At 35.1% G+C, this 27,751-nt stretch overlaps 1 long non-coding RNA gene across 1 annotated transcript in view; it reads left to right on the top strand.

Moving 5' to 3' along the window:
- The first annotated feature begins 23,650 nt into the window (after positions 1-23,650).
- Positions 23,651-27,751, top strand: part of LOC121138760 — a 90,510-nt gene continuing 86,409 nt past the window's right edge. Inside the window, exon 1 of the long non-coding RNA XR_005875619.1 lies at positions 23,651-23,813. This is a non-coding gene — a long non-coding RNA (uncharacterized LOC121138760). The remainder of the gene's footprint in view (positions 23,814-27,751) is intronic.

The raw sequence follows: 27,751 nt of genomic DNA, 5'->3' as shown, positions 1-27,751 counted from the left end.
CCACAGTGACTACATCACAGAGTTTCTGACCCTGAGATCCAGTAAGTAGATGTCCATAAAGTATGGATCAAGAGGTTTGGTTCTTCCTGGGCTCTTAGCTCTGCTGGGGAACAGACATTCATCAGAGAGATAAGGCTCAAGTTCCAGAGATATTTCTTATGTATTAGCAAGAGCCAATCTGGGTCATCCCAAAGAAAAACAGCAGGCCATTCGCCACAGCAGAGAAGGCTCAGGGAAGGTACAGCTGTGGCCATCATAGAAGGTTTGGACCTAGTGCATAATTTTATTATAAATGATGGAATCACCACGAAAAGCAAAATTCCTGTGGTGAGATAAAGACTAATCTTCCAGTCCCAAATAAACATATCTGTCTATTTTCAATTGATTTGAGGCATATTTTATTTCTGGTAGGTATGAATAACTATATGCAAATTTTAAAGTGAGATTTCGAAAAACTTTTAAAATGGAGTGCGAGGTGTTTACCTATCACTAAATGAAAGAATGGAATGCTGACATTCCACAATTATAGTAACCCATGCTTATATGCCCTGTATGTGTAAGCATAAACAGTATAGGGGATGTTACCTTATATGTCTTTAAATGTTACATAATAAATATGTAAACATAATTGAAGATATAGATCTGCATATATACACAGATACAATATAGGTGAATCTTGATATTAATAATAAAATGTCATATGTACATATGTAATGATATATAATGGTATATGTACATGTACATAAATATGCATACTTAATATAAACATGTAACTTTTTTTGAACATGCAATTAAGAGAAATATGGTATATTGCTAAAATAAAATAGATGAGATGTAGTAGTTTATAAAAAGATTTATTTAGCTTACAGCAAGTTTCTAACATCAGTCCCTGCCCCAAAAGCCTTATGATGGGAAAGTGTACAATAAGAAATCTCATGGCGAACCAGAGAACCAAAAAATAATATAAAATCAAAGCTAACCTCCAATTGGTACTTGAATTCCTTCACAAAGAAGTGTTTTAACACCCCCACTTGCTTGCCATTTATGCCTTCTAAATGTCATCACTTCTGCTTAACTATGAACAATGAGGACCAAACGCCTAACACAGGAACCCTTGGGAGACAAACCCAAACCATATACAAGTGAAGCAAATAGACAGCATGTTGTTCCTTGAGTCAAGTCATGTATAGAAAACATTTTTTACTGTCACTGCAGTGGAAGTGACTTTTGCATGCTAGATATCATGAAAAACTGAGTGATGTGAAAATATGGTGGGTTTTTTTTTGTTACAAAATTTGGGTTAGAATCATATCCTTTTCTTTTTTCTTTTTCTTTTTCAAACTTTCCTCATCTGGCCACTTTTTTTCTTGCCTTTTCTAAATTAAATGTGTTTTTTAAAATTTCATTTTACATTCAAACAAAAGATCTCCCTTCCACCCATTCTCCCGCCACTACCCTTGCCTACCTCTACCAAGCTCAATCCCTACCCATCCACTCCTCCTAACAGATAAGGGCTCCCATATTGAGTCAACAAAGTCTGACACACTGAGTTTGGGCAGGGACAAGTGTCACTCCCCCCCATCCCCTGCTGCTTTAAGGCTAAACATGGCATCCCCTCATAGAGAATGGTCTCTAACAAGTTGGCTCATGCACCTGGTATAGATACTGGTCTAACTGCCAGGGGCCACTCAGATAGCCCAAGCTTCACAACTGTCTTCCTCATACAGAAGGCCTAGTTCTGTACCACACAGCTATTGGTTCAGAGTTCACAAGTTCCCACAAGCTTGGTTCAGGGGGTCTCTGTAGATTTCTCCATCATGATCTTGACCTCACTTGCTTGTATATTCCTTCTTTGCTCTCTTCAACTGGATTCCCAGAGCTCAGTCTGGTGCTTGGCTATGGATCTATGCATCTTGTTCCATTAGTTACTGGATGAAGGTTCTATGATGAAAGTTGGGATATTCACCAATCTGATTACAGGTGTAAGTCAGTTTGAGAACACTCTCCACTATGAGAGTATGAGTCTTATTGGGGGTCATCCTTGTGGATTCTTTGGAATTCCCCTAGGAACAGTTTTCTCTGTAAGCCCATAGTGGCTTTCTCTATCAAGGTATCTCTTTTCTTGCTCTTCCTTTCCTTTCCTCCCCTCCTCAACTATTCCTTTCCTTCATGTTCTCATTCCCCCATTCTCTCCTCTATACTGACCCCCTCAAGCCCAGTTTACCCAGGAGATCTCATCTAATTCCCCTTCCATGTTTCCCCTGCTAAGGTTATCCTTGTTACCTAAATTCTCTGGAGCTGTGACTTGTAGTTGTAGTCTGATTGTCCTTTGATTTACATCAAATATCTACTTATAAGTGAGTACACACTGTTTGTCTTTCTGAGACTGGGTTACCTCATTCAAGATGTTTTTTCTAGCTGCATCCATTTGCCTGCAAACTTCATGATGTTCATGATGTCATTGCTGTTTTTTTTTTCAGCTGAGTAATACTCCATTGGGTAAATGCATCACATTTTCTTTACTCATTCTTCGCTTGAGGGGCATCTCGGTTCTCTGCAGGTTTTGGTTATTACAAATAATGCTGGTATGAATGTTGTTGAGCAAGTATCTTTGTGGTAGGTTGAGTATCCTTTGGGTATATACCCAAGAGTGGTATTGCTGGGTATTTATATAGACTGATTGTCAATTTTCTGAGAAACCACCCTATTGATTTCCAAAGTGACTATACAAGTTTACTTTCCCAAGACCAGTGGAGGAGTGTTCCCCTTACTCACAATTCTCTCCAGCATAAGGTGTCATGTGTGTTTTAGGTCTTAGACAATCTGACGGTTCTTAGAAAGATCTCCCATGCTCTTGGATAGGTAGGATCAATATAATAAAAATGGCAATCTTACAAAAAGCAATCTACAGATTCAATGCAATCACCGTCAAAATGACAACACAATTCTTCATAGACTTTGAAAGAAAATATACTCAGCTTCATGTGGAAAAACAAAAAAACCAGGATAACCAAAACAATCCTGTACAATAAAGGAACTTTCAGAGGCATCATCATCACTGAATTCAAGCTCTACTCTAGAGCTATAGTAATATAAATAGGTTGGTATTGGCACAAAAGCAGAAACATGGACCAATGGAATCAAATCAGACATCTTGAGAATAACCCACACATATAAGAACACCTGATTTTTGACAAAGCAGTCCAAAAGGTACAACAGAGAAGCCAAGTATCCTTAACAAATGGTGCTGGCATATCAGGGTGTCAACTCTTAGAAGGTTTAAAATAGATCCAAATATAGTGCCATGCACAAAACTCAAGTTTGAATGGATCAACGATCTCAGCATAGATACAGTTACATTGAACCTGATAGAATAGAAAATGGGAAGTAGCCTTGAATGCATTGGCACAGGAGACCACTTCCTAAATATAACAGTACCACAGACACTGAGAGAAAAAAATTAATAAATGATACATCCTGAAACTGAGAAGCTTCGGTATAGCAAAGAACACAGTCAACAAGACAAAATGACAGCCTACAGAATGGGAAAATGGAACTCCAAAAAATAAAAAGAATACAAGAAACTAGACATCAAAATACCAAATAATCCAAATAAAAAATGGATACATATCCATTCTCAACAGAGGAATCTCAAATGATGAAAGACACTAAAGGAATTGCCCAACATCCTTAGCCATCAGGGGAATGCAAATCAAAATGATGCTGAGATACTATCTTACACCTGTCAGAATGGCTAAGATAATAAACACAGATGACACCTTATGCTGGAGAAGATTGTGAGTAGAGGAACACTTTTCCATTGCTGGTAGGAGTACAAACTTGTACAGCCACTTTGGAAATTGGTTTGGTGTTTTTTTTAGAAAATCGGCAATCAATCTACATGCAGACACAGCAATATACCCAAAGGATGCACAATCTACCACTAGGATATATGCTCAACTGTGTTCATAGAAGCATTATTTGTAATAGCCAGAACCTGGAAACAGCCTAGATGACCTTCAGCTGAAGAATGAATAAAAACAATGTGGTACATTTACCCAATGGAGTACTACTCAGTTATAAAAACATTGATATCTTGAAATTTGCAAGCAAATGGATGGATCTAGGAAAAAAATCCATAGTGAGGTAACCCAGACCCAGAAAGACAAACATGATATATACTCACTTATAAGTGTATATTTGACATAAAACAAAGGATAACCAGCTTACAGTCTAAAACTCTAGACATGCTAACTATCAAGTAGGAACCCAAGGAAGACAACCCCCTTGGAAGGGGAAATAGATCTCTTAAGTGTGGTAAAATATTATTTTAAGGGGTATGACTTTTATTTATGCTGCGTTTGCTTAACTCTGTGAAGCTGTGTTACTGTGCCTGCTAAAATACCTGGTGGCCCTAATAAGGACCTGAACAGCCAACAGAATTGCATGAGCAAGGCTAGATAGGTCTGAAAGGCAGAGAGTGTAAATAGAAGGAGAAAGGAAGAGTGAGGAGAACAATGAGAGAACAAGTTGAGGAGAACATAAGAGGTCAGTCATCCAGCCACCCAGCCACCAAGACAGCCATGGGGTAAAAATGAAAGTAAGATTTATAAAAGAGAAATAAAAACTGAGAGGGAAAGGTAGATGGGTTATACTGAGATAAGAAAAGCTGGCTAGAATTAAGACAAGCTAAGGCCAGGCATTCTTAAGTGAAAATAAGCCTTCTTTTGTAATTTATTGGGAGCTGGGTGGCAGGGCCCCTCAAAAAGTCAAAAGACTACATATGAGTAATCAGCAGAATGGGGGGAAGGGGTGAGGGTAGAAGGGGAGGAAGGAAGGAAGAAGGTGAGGGGGAGAACAAGTGGAATGGTCCATTTGGGGGTGGGACAGAGAATGAGATCAAGGAATGAGTTATCTTGATGTAGGGAGCCATTATGGGGTTACTGAGAAACCTATCACTAGGTAAATTTCCAGGAATCTACAAGGATGACCCAATCTAAGATGCTAAGCATTAGTGGAGAGAGTGCCAGACCTGGCCTTCCCCTGTAATCAGATTGGTGAGTATCTTAATTGTCATCATAGAACCTTTGTTCAGTAACTGATGGAAGCAGATACAGAGATCCACAGCTAAGCACTGGGCCAACCTCTTGGATTCCAGTGGAAGAGAGGGAGCAATAACATTAGCAAAGGGGTCAAGAACACGATAAGAAAATTTTTAGTAGGTCATAGCTTGTAACTGAATTTAAGAAATAAGGTAGCCATATCACAGGATAATTGGAGGATAAGGAATGTGCTGGCAGTCCTGTTATCATCAAGACCTTTTATCATCATTGAGGCAAGATGTGCTTGGACAGGGAAGTAGCCATAGTATTATAGTCTATCCTGAATACAAGAGGTACGTACTTGTATGCTTTTGCAAAGCATGAAGATGTGTGCTCTAATATAGTACTGAACACTAAAAATTGCCCATGCCTGAAGAGAGCTTAGGATGTGATAAGAAACGTTGAAATAAAATATTAGATGTGTATTTATTTGTATTATCATAAATCTTATGATATATATATTTTATGAGCATGAACATCCATGGAGACTTACATCATCTAGTGGATTGGACAGATATAGTTTTCTGAGAAAGTGTGTTTGGATATGAATAAGTGATGGGTTAAGCATTTACATGGAAGGAAGAAGGATTAGAGAAACTGTCCTAACAATGGAAAGAAAACCAGCCTTTCTCTATTAGTGTAAGTTGGGAGAAAATGAAGCCATTGAGGTCAGCATAGTCAGAAATCTTGGCATGTAGGTTAAAATTTGTACTTCATCTGTGCACATCCTGTAGCTGGTGAGCATCTGTGGTTGAAATAAGAGAGCGCTGCAATCAAAATAGTAATTCCTGTTAGTGTTTCTCCAGTTACCTTCTTTCTTTCTGTATATGGCATGATTAAGTGATGTGGTGAGCCCTAATGAAGACTGATAGCCACCCTTTCTGTTTGTGAAACAAGAAGAATGGTTTCCTGGCAATGTTGGAGTGACGTCTCCTTTCTTTACCACTGTCTTGGCTCATTTTCTGTAGAAAAACATAATATTTCTACTACTACAGCACAGAGGCTGAAAAACATGTGGGAATTATAATCCAGTTTCCTCTTCCATGCACCAAACCCTCTGGTTGTGGGTCAAACACTATAGAAATCAACACAAGAAGTAAAGTATCACAAAGATTTTGTTCTCCTAAGAGGGTCCTAAGCCAACTAGTCAACAAGGCTACAAGATATGGTAAGGACAGATTGTACTTGTGCCCATACAAGTGTCTGTACAGAGACATAAGGGACTGCATAAGGACAAGAAGTACCTGTAGAGACATATATAAAGAGACTACTCAGTACTCCTTGCTTTACTTTATATTTCTCTCATTCAATAACTGATCCTAATGTTGTGAACTGTCTTATTCCTTCAGCACTCTCTGGATTTCTTTTTTACTTTTGTAAATGCATTTTCTTTTAAAAAAGGACATAATAGCCTAAGGTAGAAGGCTCTGCCTCAGTCTTCTGGTTGCTATGGATATTTTAGGTTGACATTTTCTCCTGCTGTAGTCATTACAGTATTCCATTTTGTTTACATTTCCTTCACATTTCCCCACTAGAGGCTTTGGTAGTAAGTGCTAGTCTTGTTCTCATTATTATTTTATTCTTACATTTAGAAACTAATATCTTCAAACACATAACACCATTATTTTCTTTCCCAAAGTTAATAAAGTAATGAGTATTTTTGTATTATTTTTTGAAAAAATTTATATATGAATACTGTAATCACATTAAACTTCCTATCATTTCCTTCCTTATAGTTCATTCCTAGCCTATCTAGGGTCTCATCCTTGGAGAGATTGATCCTCTATCTCACAGCAACCTTCAACCGAGAGTTGGTAACTCCTCTTTTATGATGAATTCTTGTAGAACTGTTCTGGTCACATTGGTGTATGTCTTAGTTGCCTTTATATTGCTGTAATATGAGACTATGAACAAACTTATAGAAGAAACAGTTTATCACAAGCGTATAGTTTCATAGAGTTAAAGTCTACAGCCATTATAGCACAGAGCACGTCAGCAGGCAGGCAGACATGGTACTAGAGCAGTAGCTGAGTGGTTAAAAGTTGGTCTACAAGCATAAGGCAGAGAGAGCTAACTGTGAATGTAATTTTTGAAACTTCAGAACTTTGAAACTGGGTGTGGAATTTTTGAAACTTCTAAGCCTGACCCCATTGACACACCTCCTAATATTTTCCCGAACATTTCCAACAAACACTCAAATACATTTGTTTATGGTAGTCATTCTCCTTGAAACTGTCATAAATAGCATATACATAGCATATGAATTGGTATTCCCAAGTGCATGTCTAGAAAACCACATCTCACAAATGATATCCTGTCCTGGTCCTCTGACTCTTCTAAGTTTTCTGCCCTCTATTTCCATGAGGTTGCATGTGGGGTTGTTCGTAATTGTTTAGTTGAGGACAGTCAGTCATTCTCTTCATCTTGACCAGTTGTGGATTTCTACAGTGGTCTCTGCTGCAGAACAAAACGCTTCTTTATGGAGCGGTGAGAACTACATTTACCTGCGGGTATAGGAATAAGAATTTAGACTGCAGTTAAAAATTATGGGCCCTAGAAGAGAACTTATGATTGCCACATACTCCTATTATTTCTGTAGCAGGGTTCAGCTATGGTTGCTTCTAGTTATGGATTAATGGTGGAGGGAGAATACACATGTGACCTGATTGTTTCACTGCAAGGACACATTTTACCAGTTTAGCACAGAAGGAATAGTTTACCAGAAAGAACATACATACTTTAAACATCTTGTTAAATAACCTAATCCGTAATGCAATTTACAAAGCAAAAAAAGGAAATAAGAGAAATCAAGTGCATAGAACCCTTTCAAAAAATGCATTATTAATTCTGCAATAGTGAGCTCCAGCGATTATTATCTATGGGGTATCACAAAGAATTTAAAAAATAATTATATGGTTGTTTATGAAATCATAGATCACACATAGATGAATGCATACATTCACATTAATGCCCAGTAAAATAAATTCAAAGAGAGTATAAGGTGTCAGCTGAATGAATAAAGATGCCATGCAAGTTATTAAAATCAATTCAATAAGTATTAAAATAAAGTTATTCCTCTAGAAAATAAGATCAAAGGTAAGAAAATAAAAAGTGTAAGAGGAAAGCCTGGCCACCTGATTGGAAGAATTACATAGCTTGATAATGGCAAATAAATTAGACCATATAGACAATGATAATGACATAATAATAAAATGTAAACCAGCAAGATATATGAGATACCATTTAACTTTCAAATTTTGTGAATCATGAGCACAGGAGAATTTGGAGAATATAATAGAAAATACATTGAATAAATTTAGAGTAGAAAAATTTCAAAATCTAGAAAAGGAGAAGACTATTTTGATACAACAAACCAAACTGACATTACCAGAAAATAACCTCCCCCTTCATATTATAGTTCCAAAAATAAGAAAGCAGCACAAAGGAAGAATAGTGAGAGTGAAGAAATGAATCACTGAGTCATATATTAAGGCAAGCACATCAAAAAATAACAAATTTCCCAGCATAAACTCTATAGTCCAGAAGAACATGAAATAAGGTATTTCACATTCTAAAAGATAATAATTTCTTACTCAGATGTCTATATCTTTCAAATATATACTTCATAGACAAAAGAGAAATAAAACTTTACATTTATGAACATAAACTAAAGAAAATTGATCACCACTTACAGACATCATTAACATGCTCGTAGAATCCTACTTACAAAAGAGATAATTAAATATTTCCTTGGGTCATAGGAGACAACAGAATGCATACAGTAGGACAAGAAATTAAACAAGCCAAGACAGATTAGAAAAATACCAAATACTATAAATGAACAAAAGACAGAAATATATGTAATTATTTCAGTATTGACTAGTCCCAATTATACAATTGAAAGACGCAAACAGAAATTAACATCAAAAGAAAAAACAAACACAGCATTAGAGTGGAAGGATGGGATGAACATTGCAAGGATACAAAACTAGAAAACATGTGATTTTTGTGAGAAAGGAAATTTCAAACCAAAATTAACAAGATGAATTACACTTCATACCCATCAAAGAAACCATCCATGAAGAAACTGTTATAATTATAAGTCAGCATACACACACACACGCACACACACACACACACACATATATATGTATATATATATATATATATAAATTCACCAAACACGGACATTCCCAATATTATAAAACCAAAACAGTGTAACAGCCAGACTGTTATCAACAATATAATAGCAACTTCAACACTAAACTCCCATTAAATAATTATTCTATAAAACAGAAAGTGAAGGAACACTACCAAACTCATTCATGAAGCCAGTATTTTCTTGACATAATAGCACAAAGAAAAAAAATCAACAAATGGTGTTGGTATAACTGGCTGTCAACATGTAGAAGAATAAAAAAAATAGATTTGTATCTATCACCATGCATAAAACTCAAATCCAAATGGATCAAAGACCTCAATTTAAATCCATGTACACTGAATCTCACAGAAGAGAAAGTGGGAAATACATTTCAACACAGGCACAGGAGACCACTTCCTAAATAGAACACCAGTAGCACAGACTCTGATAGCAACAATTAATAAATGGTACTCCCTGAAACCCAGAACTTCTGCAAACCTATGAACACAGTCAACAAGACAAAAACGGCTCCATCCAGAATGGGAAAAGATCTTCACTAACCCCATGTCTGACAGAGGGCTCAGCTCCAAAAAGGGAAAAAAACTCACGAAGCTAGACATCAAACCACCAAATAATCCAATTAAAAATGGGTGCAGATATAAACAGAGAATCTTAACAGAACAATTGCAAATGGCGGAAAGACTCTTAAGGAAATGCTCAACATCCTTAGTCATCAGGGAAATGAAAATTAAAACCACTCTGAGATCCCATCTTAAGCCAATGACTGCATATTCTGGAAGCCATGTGGAGAAAGTGGAACACTCCTACATTGCTGGTGCGAGTGCAAACTTGTACAGCCACTGTTGAAATAAGTACAGTGATTTCTCAGATAGTTAGGGAACCAACCTACCTCAAGATCCTCCAGTACCACTGTTAGGCATATACCCAAATGAGGCACATTCATACCACAAGGGCATTTGCTCAACTATGTTCATAGCAACATTATTCATAATAACCATATCTTGCAAACAACCTAGATGCCCTTCAACTGAAAAATGGATTTAAAAATGTGGTATATTTACACAATGGAGTACTATTCATCAGTTAGAAATAATTACATCCTAAAATTCACAAGCAAATGGACAGAGCTAGAAAAAAACATCCTGAGTGAGGCAACTCAAAACCAAAACCAGAAAGACAAATATAGTATGTACTCACTCATAAGTGGATATCAGACATAAAGCAAAATATACCCAGCTTACAATCTACAACCCCATGGGTGCTAGAATCCTCTTTCAGAAACAGATGGAAGCAGGTGCAGAAATCCACAACTAACCAATGGGCCAAACTCCTGGAGTAAAATCAAAGTGAGGGAGAAGCAATAATATGAACAAAGGTGTCAAGGCCATAATGGGGAAACTCACAGTCTGCTGACCCAAGCTAGTGAGAGATCACTGACTCAGGTCTGACAAGTGGAGAGACTGCATAAGACCAAACTAGATTCCCTTAATAGGGGTGACAATGGTGTGGCTGGGACAATACATGAGGCCACTAGCAGTGGGTTCAAGACATATCACTAATGTACAAACTAACTTAGTGGAGCCCATTCTATATGGAGAGATTCCTTGCTCAGCCTAGACACAGGGGCGTGGGGGTAAAGAGGTGCATTGGTCCTGCCTCAATGAGATAATGGGAGAGATTTAGTAGACATCCCTAGGAGAAGCCTTACCATTTCTGAGGAGCAGATGGGACATGGGGATTGGGGGCAGTAGTGGGAGGACAGGAGGGAGGGAGAAGTGGGATTGGAATGTAAAAATATAAATTAATAAAAAATTTAAAATATTTTTAAAAAGCAATAAATAAAATTGTAAAACTATCACTGTTGAATGTATACGCAAAAACTTTTAATACAACACTGCAAACCAATTTAATAACATATTAAAATATCATTGGACATGGCTAACAGGGTTTCTTTAAAGAAAATAAAGATGGTTTAAAATAGCTAAATCAATAAATACTATAAGTAAAGACAGACACCACATAATCATCATTACATTCAGGAGAGGAATTTAGCAAAATTTCATCATTTTTTCATGGTAAAACACTTGAAGAAACTATTAATTTGGAGTATTTAGAATTACACACAATTTTGAGAAAATAGATTGTATATACATTGGCGGTAAACATTTAAATTACTACAAACACCTATAGTATATCTTAACAGGATTAGTAATAGTAAATGGATGTACACATGCAAGAATAGAGATAGTATCCGTCAACATAGTAAATGTTACATTTCATAATTTTGTAGGTAGCATTATAATAAATGGCAATAATCCAAAAGCATTTCATCTAAAAGTAGGAATAAAACAAGGATGCTGACTCCTAATGCTCTTATTAAATATAGTACTTGAAGTTTTAGTTACAGGAATAGAACAAGATAAAGCATAAAGTACATATAAATGTGGTAATATTTATATAATTATATATATTGAATCTAGCCATACAGACTTAAAGACCCCATCAAAAATCTTTCAATTGTGATGGATACTGTAATAATATACAACATCAATGTACAAAAAGTCATCAACTCCACAATAGACAACAGACATATAGAGAATGAGCCAAAGAAACAACCATGCTTACAATGGCTTTATGAATTCCTAAGAACAATCCTTATCAAAATAAGTGAAAGACCACTTCAAGCAAACTTTAATTTACTAAAGGAAGAACTTTAAGAAGATACTAGGATATAGAAAGACCTACCGTGCCCAGAGATGGGCAAAATAATATTGTGAATGCATGATATATCCATGTTACACAAAACAATGCAATATTCATCAAAATTCCAACAAAATCCTTCACAAGAATTAAAAATAAAACCTCACCTCTCAGAGGATTAAAATTCACATAGAATCACAAAAGTTTCCAGGTGGTCGATACAATTCTGAACAATAAGAACATTGCTTGAGATGTTAAAAGCCTCACATTATGACACAGAGCCGTGGAAATATAAGCAGCATGTTACTGGCAAAAAAATATGGAAATCAATGGAATAGAATAGAAGATGCAAAAATATACTCATGCAGCCTTGGCCCTCCTGATTGTTGATGAAGACACCAAAAATATATATTGGAGAAAAGGCAGTCTCTTCAAGAGATCGTGCAGAGAAACCTGGATATTCTCATGAGGAAAAATGAAACTTGCTCTGTATCTTTCACCCTCACAAAAAAATCAATTCAGAGTGGATCAAAGGTCTTAACGTAAGATATGAAACTCTGAAATTGTTAGACGAAAACACTTTAAGATATAGGTATGAGCAAAGAATTTCTGAAAAGCACCCCAGTATATCGGGAAATAAAGCAAAGACAAGACAGATGGGGTTGCATGAAATTACAAAGATTCTGCACAGCAGAGGAAGCAGCAGGGAGAAGAGTCGACCCAGAGAACAGGAGGACACCATTCAGAAATCTCAGCTATGCATTTAACAAAGGGCTAAAAAATAGATTAAATAAAAAACTCAACTATCAAATCAACAACAACAAAAACTCAACCAAAAGTGATCCCAAAGATTAAAGTAGGAAAACATACATATTTTATCATCTGGAAAATGCAAATTAAAATTACAAAGGAGAATCTATGTCATTCCAGTCAGAAGAACAAAATTAAAACAAATGCTGGTGATGATATACGAATAAAGGAATGTATACACACCGCTAGTGAGAGTGTAAATTGAACCTGTTACGCTGAAAATTACGGTGGAGGTTCCTCAAACAACTAAAAAGAGATACATTGCATGTCCTAGCCATAACAACCTTAGTATATAAATAAATATGGCAATCAACATCCAACATAGAAACAAACCCGTCTGCGTTTATTAATGTAATATGCACAAGGGCCAAAAGTTCTGACTAACTTACCTGTTGTTGTAATAAGCACCATGACAAAAAGCAATATTCAAGGGAAATGTTTATTTTACCTTACAGGTACACTAAGCAAGAAGGTACATCCAAACAGGGAATCAGTGACAGAACCAGCAAGTAGGATGTGAAACAGAGAGGACCATGGGGCTTGTTGGTTTGCTGTCTTCTAGCTTGTTCAGCTAGTTTCCTTGCATGGCCCTGGTCCATCTGCCTAAGATGGTACCACTCATAGCTAGCTGAGCCCTCCCACTTTGCACTCAACAAAATGCCCACAGACATGTCCACTGAGCTGTTTAAGGAGCGAAATTCTTCAGTTAGCTATGCCTGAGTTTTTGCTGAATTGACAAAATTTAACCAGCTCATAAACATATGGGATCAGAGTGTGTGTCATCAACAATGAGTGGTGTCCTGATCAGTGTCTGTCTACTTGCTACTAGATAGGTACATATGCAAAGAGTGAGTCTCAATTGAGAAAATTCCTCCAACAGATTGAGCTTTAGATAAGCCTGTGGGATATTTTTTTGATTAATGATTATATGAGAGGATCCAGCCCACCATGGGTGGTAATACCTCTTGAGAATGTTGTCCTGATAAACATACATATATATATATATATATATATATATATGTGTATATATATATATATGTGTGTGTGTGTGTGTGTGTACATATATAATTTAAGAAGAGGTAGCTATACATTATCTCAGGGAAAGATAAAGTAAGCTGTGTTACTCTATGCTCTCTACCTTAGCTATTGATTTCAGCTCTGCTTAAGTTCCTCCCTTGGCTTTCCCTGATGACAATCTGAAAAATAGAAGATGAAATAACCTTTTTCCTCCTAAAGTTGCTTTTGCTCATGGTGTTTATCACAGCAATAGAAAGCAAATTGGTAGAAAAAGTATAGTGTATATATACAAAGGAATTTTTCAGCCATAAAGAATAATTAGTTTTTAAAATTTTTTTATTTAAATTAGAAACATGAATGTTTCACATGTCAATCCCACCCCTCCCTCTCCCATCCCTCCCCCCATCCCTCCACCAAACCCTCCCAGCCCCCCACCCAATCCCCACATCATTCCCCAGGGAGGGTGAGGAATAATTAGTTTTTTAAAGACAATTTTATGAAAACTATGACAGACTTTGAAAGAAAAATACAATGTATCTAATTTTTGGATCCTGGACAGTATATGCATATGTGTTTGTGTGTGTGTGTATATGCGTGTGTTTGTATTTACCCATTTGTATATGTAAGATGAAAGAAGTTAGACTCCCTTGGGAAAGATTTGGAACTTAGTAGGAGTTGGAGAAGGAGGTAAGGGGAGGATATAGTGGCTGCCTATGGTCAAAATACATGATATCCATTAATAAATATGTTTATAAAATATATTACTATGTACAAAAAATATAAATCAAAATTATAAAAATATACTCTATTACGAACTGATATTCATGTCTTGATACACTAGACATGCAGATTGTTGAGTTTCAGTAAGCTTTCCTGATGGAATTTGTTTCATCATCACAAAGAAATTAGGGTGTGAAATGGACTAAATGCTTTTATCTCTTCAAAATTAGAATTTTAGTGAGCTTATGAAGGTAGATCATGAAGAATAAGGACTATGCCCTTATACAGGTTCCCTATTTATGAAGAAGGCCTCTCATTTTCCAACCAGTAGAAAGACATAGAAAATACTACACTGCATGAACGGGAAAGGATACTTTATCAGTCTCTGACTTTTCTGGCACATGGATCCCGTACTTTGTAGGCTTGACAACAGGGCATAAATAATACTGCTATAACTGATAGAATGAAGCAAATTTTAAGAAACAATAATCTTAATTTTAAATGAATGTTTCTCTAAATAGATCACTATAGCAGAATGAAAAAAGGATGCCTTTCAGAGAGAAAATATGATTCAAAAAAAGGAATTAAGAACATTTTGTATCTAACGTTTTCATAATTTCTAGCATTTCACTTGACTGCTAAGGCAAAGAACTTAGTTCTATTAGTATTAAGCACCCTACAGCATCTCTGTGCAGCAACATTGCAGCCCATTTAACAAACAAACAGATTGAGGCTTATGAGTGGTGAGCAATTTTATTTATTTATTTATTTATTTCCTCGGTGTGTGTGTGTGTGTGTGTGTGTGTGTGTGTGTGTGTGTGTGTGTTTGCAGGTGCACATGTGCGGGCGCGTAGGAGGCATGTATAGAAAACAGTTTTCTGTTTCCACCATGTGGGTTTCAGAGATCAAACTTAGAACATCACACTTCCTAGTAAGTGCTTTTACACATTGATCATCTCAGTGGACCCCAAGCACAAAGCAATAATGTTATTTGATAAATTAGTAAATAAATGTTAAAGTTTTGATGCCAACTCCAGTTTGTATGTAAACTCTGCTTAGAGGTTTTGGTCATTATGACAATGTGTGAGTTTTTCATCATGGATTCTATTTTGGCTATTATATTAAATGGACCAGAAACCTGTGAAATGCCACAGAAACTCCAGTGACGATTAATATCACTGATGCGACCAACCACCCATCACTAGTGCAAACTAAGCAGAATTTAAAAAAAAACAAATAAATAAAGACTATCTTGTTTACATCTTTAAATAGTGATTTTTTTCTTCCATTTGGAATAAAGTACCTGAGTGCCATGATACATAGGATCAGTCTTCCTGTTTCTACCTCAAAATTAACACAGCCCCTTATTCCTGTCAAGTTTACTTAGTTTTTACTGGGGAGTGCTAGCATTATCATAACTTTCAGGATCTGCTCACTCACACATTTTTCAATTATTGGAAATTATAATTATTCCATTCCTTCATTACTAAATCGCCAAACTGTCAGGGGTTGGAGAGATGATTCAGCGTTAAGAGCAACTATTACTGGTACAGGAGACCCTGGTTACCCAGTGCCCACAGAAAGGCTCAAAACTATTTGTTGCTCTAGTCTCAGAGTATTCAGTGTGGTCTTCTGGCCAGTGTACTGGATGATACCCATGGTACACAGACCAGTAGACAAACACCCATACATGTAAAATACAAATTTAAAAATCAAGATAAACATCTACAAGATTTTATAAATTAGTCTTTCTGTGGATATTGTCCACTAAATCCAATGGCCCAGTGTATATTTGGTGTGTCACCTTTGCTGTTATTGGTTGTTTCATTACATATTTTGTCCAACATTCATGAAAACTCATATCAGGAGCAGAGTTAGGGATACAGAATATAAAAACAAATACCAACAAAGACATGAAAGATCAAAGACTGTCCTCATTGTAAATGGAATTGCTACCTTCTTCAGTATATTACATAGAGTCAGTCTAAAGAGTATTTTATAAACTTCAATAATCAGTCATGATGGTTCTGCTGACATAACTGAACAGAAATTTAACTTCCTTTTATTTTGTAGTTTAAATAGCATCATGTTCTTACTAGAGCCTTTAGTAAAGGGAAGTATAGAGATAATATATATTTATTCCCTTTCTTGGTGTCTACTACTTGGTGTCTACTATCTCCTGATTTTTAACTTCAGTCTTTATCAACTTGTGTAATTCAGTATCTTCTAATGTTATGTGATTTCTGACCTGTGGGCTTTGTGCTTTATGTATGGTTTTACTGAATCTGCTTTATGATACACAGGGTCGACAGGACACCATATAGTTTTCCTAATGCTTTCTGTCTGTTTTCTTGGTTGTCTATAACTATGCACATTTCTACTTCTTATCTCCATCCAACAAGTTCATGATGAAGTCAAGCTAGTCATTCATAAGCAACAGTGATTTTTGCAATTTGATGATTGCATTTTGGTACTGAGTACACCTTCCATCATACTCAAGTTTCTTGTATGGATGCAAATGAAGCAAATACACTGAAGAGAGGGGAATGATTTACTTTCTATTTTTCCTAAGTTTAATTTAAATAAAAAACAGACTTGCTTTGCAAATGGTAGAAATTTCAAATCACAAGATTAAATCTTCCTTAAAAGATGACTTGAAAGCACAGTGATTGGGAAATCTGAAATATGTTGACTATATCAACACCATCATATAAGTTGAGATTATTATAGCAAAAGTCATATTTTAAGTTAAATATCAATATTAATGCATTGTTTTCACAAATAGTGATTGTTTTAACAAAAATTCTCTGAAATTTAAGTGACTAAATAAGATCATTTGTATGAAATACTTTGGCAAAGTACAGTATAATTTATATAATTTAACAAGCACATATTAATTAATTCCAAAGTTAGTCAAATTGCTTCTGCATATTGAAACAATCCCTAACTGAGGAATATCTTGGCTATATAAAACAAGGGTACAGGTGTCATGCTTTAGGCTTATTGAAAAACTATGATCATAGTTGATCCTGTACCCACAGGCTCAAGAAATTGGTTTCACTTTGGTATTCCTAAGTTTTTGCATTTACAATAGCTATACTACCAGAAACCCATGCTTGTTTATTTTTTTTTCTAAGTGAGTCTATAGTAATGTTTAGAGACTATAATGAATGGAATATATCTAGCATCATGCACATTAATTTCCCACTTTAGCCACATTCTTAAATGCAACTCAAACAATAGCAAAAGGGTACAAATGTGAAGAGCACAGAGAGCAAGAATCAGTGGAAACAGCTAATAAATGGCCCATATGTTGGAGAGAAGGCTGTTCTTACGCTTGAAATACTAGAAAGATCTAACAGGCATTGCCCTTGGGTGTCAGTGCTACCCAACAAAACCGAAAAGTGGAACTTGTTTACCTGGGAAGGCTGAGAAGGCAGCTTGAAAGATGCTTTGCAGTTGCCAGGAAACAGGCTTGATACTCTGAGAAAACAGGAGATATCCCTTTAGAAATTGCATTGCAATTGATAATGAAAGGAGAAAGGATCTCATTATGATATACACTGATTTCCAAATTATTGAGAAATATTTAAGTTTTCTGAATTCACCATTCCTGTTTCTTTCTTCTCTAAATATAAAATGTACATAAGGTGTTACTAGTATAAATGTCATCAACTTCTACTTATAGATTTAAATTTAATAAAATTGTTATTTATCAAATCATGCCTCAGTATGTCTTGGAGATAAATCGGCCAACATTATAAGCATAAACTCTCTTGTATTTATTCTACATATCAGAGACAGAAGTTTACTTTTCTTAGTAAGAGAAATGATGCCTCAGAGAGGAAAAATTAACATCTATTCAATTTAAACCACCTGTCCAGAGAAGTGTATATGCCATCTGTACTCAATAGTGTCAACACAGATAGATAACTAGGCCACAGCTCTGGTCTGCAGAAAGCTTGTAGACCACTATGACATACAGATTTTTGATATGTGCTTTCCATCTAACTATACATATTTTTAAAAGTTTGAAAATGGGTCATTAAGACTTTATAAGAATCAGCATGAAATTCAATTAGTTGAAATATATTCTACTTTTTATAATTCAATTTCTTAAGTGTTTTCTAGTTCCTGAGTTTAAACACATATTCACAAAATATTTATGATAAATTTTAGATTAGACTTTCAAACACATATTTTTTTACAAGTACAAACTTCTCTTTGAATATGAAATGTTGTAGATCTGCTTCAGATTTGGGAGTAAATGAGTTAGCTACTAAGAGTTTTTGGACATTTGAGTTTCCATGACAAAACACACATATAATAAATAATCTGTTACATTTGCAAGGACCTTTGAAATCCTTTCTTATCTCTGGCTATTTAATGGGAGACATCACTGAATCCAGGTTAAATTTGACATTCCTTAAAGATAAATCATTTGGGATTGAGAAGGAATAATAATAATGCCTTAAGAAATGTGTATTGTGCTGATACACATCCACACAAAGGCGTTGCATTGTATGCTGTTTGCTGAGTTTTGTCCACCTGAGAAAATAGGTTAATATAAATAATTGTTGTGTTAAAATTTCAGGCACACATAGCTGTGGGTTTTAAGCTGTCTATAGTAATTTTATGTTCTCAATGAATAATGTTTAACATTTGAACCAAAAACAGTTCGGCGGGAATAATTAAAGGCTTAAGTTAAATACATAGACAGTCATTTAAATTTAGATCTGCAATAACATTTACTATTATTCTCCAAGGCCTTGACTGCTTGACAGAAACAAAGTACTCTGGGATTAATTTCAAGAAATGGTGCCAACTGTGCTGCAATTTGCTGTAATTAAGACATGAAAGAACACTAAATATTCAGATTAAAAGAAGCATGATGGAGCATGATAGAGAGTTAAGGTGTGGCAGGGAGCCAATAAAAAAAAAGTCAGGAGTACCATATCGATGGATATAAAAACAGAACCAACGGAGTCGAGTGAAATTTCCATTGCAGGTTCACATTTGTTTATCATTTCAGTCTTTGATTATATTCCATATATTTCTCACTCAGATTCATGGTAAAGCTATCATGTGCTGGAGAGATAATAAAGCTGAAAAAGAAAATGGCAAACAAAGTATTCTCATAAAGCTAATGAGTTTAAGTGGTGTGGAGAACTCATTAGGAGGGCGTCATAATTATCTTTATGGTGGAGGAATTTCCTCATGTGTCACATTAATGTAGTTTCTTTGGAGCTAAATGAAAGAGCTACATGGGTGTTAACTCAAAGAGATTAAATACACCTTTTGTATTCATTAAATTCTTTTTATATTTTAAAGAGAAAGGATTCATTTTGATCCAACTAGTCCCCCTTTTATTCTCCAAGAATCATGGGAAATATTTTATTTGCCTTTGAACTTTTATGTATTGATTAATACTGTATTGGAGCTAATGGTGAATCCTTCTTCCTACTGACTTTTTTTTTAAGAGAGAGAGACACTTAGGTTTTGATCTTAGAAGAGGTGTGGATACTTGACCCAGTTGCTAATGAGGGGCTATAATCCCCAGTATCCTATACCTCAAAATAGCAGGATGCAGTACAAAAAGTACACTATAAAAGACACTAGTGGAATTCTCTTTGTCTTCACAGGCAGTATGCAAAGGATGTGACTTGCAATGAAAGTCAGTCACTGGACTCCTACAGGCACACAGAGCCGTCAAAGTCAAGGGCTGAAGAGAAACAGCTCACCAGTGTGGCAGGAGACTGAAAGCAAGAACCTAATGTGTCCAGGAAGGATAACATCTGGAAAGAGAGCCTGTTAGAAGAGGACTGCAAGATCTTCATGGAGAAGGACTCTGGACCAGAATAAGTGTTGTTAGCTAAGCCCATGTGTGAATGGGTTCTAGCCCGACTAAAGGGAATTTCACATTTGGGATATATGATTAGGAGCTTGAAATAGGAAATATGAATCTTTTCAGGCAGTAAGGCAGATGCTGCAAAGAGTCAGCATCTTTGGGGAAAACCATAAAAACAAAACTGAGTTGTTTCCAGGCACTGAAATCTTTAGAGAAAATGTGTTTAATGTCTCATTGATACAGAATTCATCTCAATTCTTCCCTGGATGCTTCAAATCTTCATTTAGACAAAAAAGTTGTTCATGGGACAGTACTGTTTACAAATTCAAATCAGTAAATAGTCTATAATTTCCCCATTTAAGTGAAAGTAATAGAATGGTTAAGAAACATCAGCATAATTTAAAATATTGATCTGTACAATTTATGCTATCGAAAAAATTTCATAATATTGATATTGTCTGTAATCTATGGCACATCTATATTTCTTGATGAGGTTTCACTATATAAATAGTTGTGAACATTATTATTGCTATTATTATTATTATTACGGTGGAGCTATTGTTTGATTTAACGTGGTATATCACATTTTTGAGCTAAAATATTAATATAATTATGAGAGTACAATAGGCCTTTGTCAATCCCTTAATTTTTCGTTTCTCTGTTCACAATGTTGCCAGATACATGCTTCTTGATAAAACCCCCTAGAGGTCTCCTGCAAATTCTTTTTCAATACAACCAGATCATTGCAGATAATTGTATTACACAGTGTATCGATCCAAAATCGTTGTGCACCGGAAACATCTGAAAAAAACATGATTATAGCTTTCTGTTTATTGTTCGTACATCATATAAGCAGGCTTTTGTGTGAATCACCTGTAAGAAAGGCAAGGTGGAAACATCAGAGAAATTACCTCTTTACAAGAATCTATTGATCACTTTAAATCAAAGAAGTATGTTTGACATAAGATTACCTGCCAGTTTGAACATTAGGTACACTATGTTATAGCCTGGGGCAGTTGTAAGTCTGACAAAGGGATTGTAAATAAAGCATGCAGCTGTGAGTGCCTCTGGCTGGGGATCAACTCAGACTCAAATCCAAGGCATAGGTAAACTTAAAATAATTTACCCCTTTTTAACCAGCACATAAAGACTTAAGAGTAGACTCTTAGGAGAACTCGTACACATAAATCTCTTTGTTACTTTGAAATAGCAAACTTTGTAGGAAAAGTCATATCATACATAGTTGAGAAAACACAGTTTATTTTTTGTTTGTTTTTTTGCTATTTTCCAAGTTGTCCTTTGTAACCTCAAGTCAGTCTATAGGTTCACAGAATGTCTTCAAACACCCGGCCCCCTAAAATAGTTTGTACCCATAGTCACTTATTTATACCAGGCATGATATATCCAGACCCTTGTAACTTCAACCCCCTCTGCATCCTGTCTGCAAATGCTTGTCAACAGTTCACTTAAGAAGCTGTGGTCTCGTTTTCTTTTTTAATTGAAAGTCAGATTCTAGAAAGGTGAAATATATAAAAACCAGCTATTGCATTTAAACTGTTTATGCTACTGTGTGGACAATGTCAGGATCATACCACCACGAAAATACTGATTGCTTCTTTCAGCTGTATTTTCTTATTGGTCAAGAGCAGAGGAGGTATTGGTGACAAGCTCTGTTTTAAGCTTGAAGGATCTATTTTTGTTGTTTTAATTTTGAGAAAGTGCATATTACAAGATCTTTGTTGGATTTTTCCCTCCTGCATTTTAACATGTGCTGAAATTATTAAACATTTAACTCATTTGTCCAAGAGAGATACTGATGTATTTGGAATTTAATAAAGATGAGCTCTGGGTGATGCATTCTTCCTTGTTAAATATTTAGCTGTTTGCATTAGCTCTGTGGTTTCCTTAGGCACAAATTTAAACTGTTAATATATAGCAGGTTTAAGCTATAAAAATGTTAGGAGCTGTAATTTCTTCTGGGGCAAAACTGGCCATTTTGCACACTTGCAAGAAAATAATGCAAACATGCATGTACATATCTAGTGAAATATAAGCTCTCTGTAGCTCAGTCTATAAATGAGAAACTGACAGCCACATATTTTTAGAACTACATTTCCAGAGCCATCATTTAACTTCAAAGATGAGTGATAAATGCAGAATATTTATCTATAGTAGCTTTTTTATGGGGTTGTCTGTAAAAGATACCTCTGATGTGAGACTATAATATCTTTGTTCACAACTTTATTGTTGTTTAGGATAAATACCATTCTTTAAACATGAACACAATATGAAAATCACTAAGGGGAAGATACTCCTTTTATAAAAAAATATGCTAGCATTTGCTGCTTTTTATGTTGATTTGTAGATCTTAAAAATTAGTTCCTGTCCTTTTCATTTGTGGTTACAAGACTGAAACTATTGATTTTCATAAAATATCATGTGTTCAATGAGAGGCATTAGATATAAAATTTAATTCAATGTGGTTCCAGAAATGTATCATATAACATAATGAATAAGTATATTCTTAAATATATAATATTAAAAAGTCCATAATTCCTGGTATCATTTACATTTGATAGTATAAAGTTGAGGAAATAAAAATACAATCAGATAAACACTTTTATAAAGGGGAAATATTTGAACAAAATGTACAGATATTTATCTCTGGGAACACGGTCAACAAAGAACAAAGGAAAAATGTCTTTGTCTTAAATCACTTATTTTTTGAGAGCTTGAAGCCTGCTGCCTGTTTGCTTGGTTCAATGAAAGGGCGCCATCTATTGGATGACCTTGAAAAGTACGTATATTTCATAAACACTGAAAATAAGTCAGTAGTAAAAAAGGTCATTTTTGACATAATGTATATGTATTAGCCTTTGTCTGTGTGGATATATTTATGCTTCAAACCTTTGCTAACAAAAGAATAAGATTTCTGCATATCAATAATATTTTCCTATAATACATAGTAACAGAAGTAAAACTCTTGTTAATTTGTTTTCTGATTAAGCCATGAAGCTTTATAAATTAAATAATTTATGACTCTGAGATTCAGGCATTCACCTTTAATTCTCAATATATACCTTTGTTTCCTTAAGTACTTTAAGCAACAGTGTGGAAACTGTAAGAGCTTAAATTTTGACAAGGATTGTTTAAGTCTCTCTCAACGTTATATGGCATTAAATTTAAAGGTTAAAAAAGTAAAAACAAAACACATTAGATGTCTTGTGTCTGTGTGTGTGTTTTCAAGCAGTGTTCTTGTTTTATCTTTCAGCGCAAGAACTTGCCAGTCAAGATGAAAAACTTCTTCTAATGGAATCCAGCTTGAAAACTGCTCAAGAGCGGCTGAGCGAACAGCAAGAGTTCGCCAAGAACACAACAGTTGAAAAGCCCAGGCCGAGCCGAAGACAGTGACAGAGGGAATTATGGCTTCTGAAGAAGAATCAAATGACAGCAAGTGAGTTGTTTTTCAGTATTTCACAAAGTTTGACTTTCCATACTGAAATCAAGTCAAGCCTTTAACTTTCATTGTTAAATACTTAATTTTACTGTATCTTGCAAAAGGCTTTCAGTATATTTACTGGCTTATACAATACAGTGTGGGTATACAGAGCAGAAAAACATAAGATTTGCCTTGTTTCTTAACTGCGCTAGCACATGATGAAAGCTGGAAACCCCCCACTCCCGTTTCTGATCTATGGTGTGGCAGTCACCTTTCTCGTTAACGTTCACAGATACGGTCAAGGTGGAAGCGTGGAGAGATGTGCTGTGTCTCTGCAGCACCTACCTGCCAGGGGCCTTCTCATCTTACAGACTTTAGAGTCCAAAGGTTACATATGGCTCTGGTTGCCTTTCTTTTTTGTTAAAGTAGCGGCTCTGAACAAATGGCGACTAAATCGAGGGACATTTAGAGCAGAATTTGGGCACAGACCATTGAAGCATAGAAAGGGCTATGAAGAAAACTTCTGGGCCAGCTTTGAGACCGTAAAGAAAACTGTTCTTAGTGAAACCTTCTGAATACTAACTCTTGTTCTGATCATTCAAACGCTTATTTAATAAGCATATCTAATAATTAGGCTATGGAAGTTCTGATTTTATCATTTACCTGTCAAATAAGTGTTACAGAACCTTTTGAGAGATTTCCTCATTTTGTGCTTTTTCCTCTGCCTTTTCCTTAATTATATTTAGCTTGTTATTTAAAAAACAATAATGAAAATGTCATAACCTACGTAAATTCTCCCTTTCTCACTCCCTGCCTATCCCTCTGTTTCTCTTTATCAAGTATTACAGTTTAATAACTGAAGCTTGATTATATTGAATAATCGAAGTTTGATAGAAAACACATATATAAACTATTTTTTCTTTCCTAATTCATCTTGGAACACAGTCCTGAGGCCAAAACTGAAATGTGTGTTTGATATTAACTGATCCTTGGAAGCCAACTCATAAATTCACAAAATGTACTGCATATCCTTATATACCATTTTCAACTTATAAATCTGACTTACATTGTTAAAATGAAATTATAACATAATGAGTTTATTTTTGGTTTTTCAATTCAAAGGTTCAGTACTTTTAAAAAATAAAATACAAAGAAGTATTCTACAATGTAGATAAACATTTTCCTCCCTCTAAATAAGACACTCTAATAAATCCTGTTCCCATTAATGCATCAGATGTCAACATTTACACAGCAAAAAAGCTATGTTTAATAAATGGTAAAAAGCAGAAATTGGTGCTAAGGAGAAGAAGTGTATTAGGCAATGTTTCTTTGCAAATGATAAAGTCATAGACTATTGTTATAAATATTAGGATTCTTTAAGAGACACATTATATTAAGGAAAATGATATTTTGATATATTTAGAAAATAAAATGTAATAGAGGCTGACAGAGATGTGTATATGTGCTGAGCATTAGGAAAATGGTGCTTATTAGTTCAAACAAGTAGAGATCATGTAAGAAACACTCAAACAAAATAGCCCAACAACAAATCAAAAAGCCTGGCTGTAAAGATCCACTTACAGTCCTAGATTCCACAGGAAAAGGGATAGAAAGTGATTTATCTGGTGAAAACGCTGTGACTGAGCCAGGTAAAGTTCTGTTTTCTCAGTCTGTGCACAGTTCTCTGTTTAATTTTACAGGTCAGCTTACGTGAAGTTAACTAAAGTATTCTTTCTTCACATGAAATTCTTATTTTGTGTACAATTATTAGATAAGAAATGCAGAATAGAGCTTATTTTAAAACACTGTATTAATGAAAAACTAAATATTTTCAGTCAAATTATACCATGTTACAAGGAAAAATTTTAATATGTAACCAAAGACTGATTTGATATCCTCAATTTGATATTTTCATAAAGAAAGTAAGCTCGCCTTTCTTCTGTGATTTTTATTTTACTCTATGCACTTTTATTTAGAGACAGATCTTGTAGCTCAGATTGGCCTTTGAATTTGTGTTTCTCCTCTTTCGGTTTCCGCAGTGCTGGGACTCCAGGTGTGCTTCATCATACCTGGCTCCTTTTTCTTACACAAACAAACAAACAAAAAGAAACAAACAAAAGAGCTATACTTCACATTGCAAAGTACGTCTTCATGCTCAAGGAAGCGTCGACATGTAAACAAGCATGCCCCTGATTTTCATACCAAACTAAACACAGCCCTTGGTGGCTAGGCCGTCAAGCATTAGGTTTCTCATTTGTTTGTACCAATGCTATCTTCAGGTGGTAGGAGCTGAGGGAATTCACCAGCATTTTGGCATGAGTGGCTCCTGGCATTGTGGGGCTCACCTGTCAGTAGAAACATAAGACTTAGGCATTCAAACATGTTAATGAGTTCATTTAACATAGCATTCCTTTTCTGAAAAATTCTGGATCTTTACCGGGTAATTCAGGTAAAATAAAGATAAAAGAAAAGTTAGCTTTCAGGTAAAATAAAGATAAAAGAAAAGTTAGCTAAATGTTTGAGCCATTTCTAGAATGGAAACCAGACCAGAGTTCAGAGAATCCCAAATGAAAGCAACACTTGGGAATATTTTTCTTCAAGTATAATGTAATCATTTCTAAATTGATGGATTTGTTATCATTTATAAAAGAAGGAACAAAACACAAAACCTTGATTTTAAGTGTTTTTAACAAGTCATAAATACAATAACAAGAATTTGTGTTTTAAAGCACACACAATGTCAAGATTTCATCTTTATCTTCTTAATACTCATCTTGTATCTGGGAGGGTTTTGACATCTATCTCTACCTTATCTGGCTTAGTCGTTCAGAAATAGTCAAGCCGCCATACCACCAAAATTCATACTAGGTTAGCTAATGCATTTCAAAATGTAAAATAAACTGAAAAAAAAGATGCATACAAAACTTTGGTAATTTAAAGGAAAACTTTTAACATATTAAAATATGACTCATATTTTGTTGGTATAAAATTGAATTCATGAGGACCCTAGGGTTCCCTTTCTCTACTTCTTCTTTTGAAGTAAATATAGAGAACACACACCATGCAGTTGGTATAAGCCTGTTACACTTGAAAGATTTGTTCTGAATGTCCAGTGGGAACCTGGAAATCGTAATAATTTGTAGTATCGATTGAGTGAAGCTATGCAGCTGGGGCCTCCGGTGAATAGACAGAAATAGACATTTTATTGATTAACTTTTACAGTCATATTTCCAAGACTCCTCTGCAACATAATTTTCACTTCCCAGCTTTGTGTTGTTGTATCATGAAACTTGGATTCCTCTCCCTTAGCATTTACCCACGTGAGGAAAAAAGTATGGGTATGAACTGCTGGGGCTGTGTTCTGCTGAAATGCACAACTTTCTGAAAATGATTTCTCCCAAGTACTCCTCTTCCACGCACAATATAAGGAAGCTGCTAGAACAGTTTTTTTTTTTTTTTGGAAATGTCACGATAGCAGATGGTTGGTAATTAAACTTCTTCATATTTTGCTCACTCTTCTCGTACTTAAGAATTCTAATCTACCTAACTTAAAATTGTGCATGTAGTTGTCAAAGTTAATTGTCTGCTGTTAGCTTTGTTTGTATTCATGTGTGCATGACATGTTATTTATTACAAGAAGCAGAAGAAAAATTGTTGTGATAATAGTTTATAGCATAGTCTAAAAGGAGAGCTCCTGAATTATCATTTTGACTACTATTTCCAATGATAAACATGTGAATATGAACCTTCTATAATACTGAGAATGCTCACATTCTATTTATTCAGAAAATGTTATATTTTCTAAGATAAACATCTTGAAAATATATAGAATTTAGCCATTTGTTTACCTCATGTTCTTGCTATTTTGCATTTGTTTTCCCTGGAGCAAACTGTTAAGTTTCTATTGAAAGTGTTTTCCAAATATGATATTTTATATAATTTTGATTTTATAT

The sequence above is a fragment of the Mesocricetus auratus genome, unplaced genomic scaffold, assembly GCF_017639785.1.
Source record: "Mesocricetus auratus isolate SY011 unplaced genomic scaffold, BCM_Maur_2.0 Super-Scaffold_6730, whole genome shotgun sequence".
Lineage (NCBI taxonomy): Eukaryota > Metazoa > Chordata > Mammalia > Rodentia > Cricetidae > Mesocricetus > Mesocricetus auratus.
This window is presented reverse-complemented; position numbering and strand designations above follow the sequence as displayed.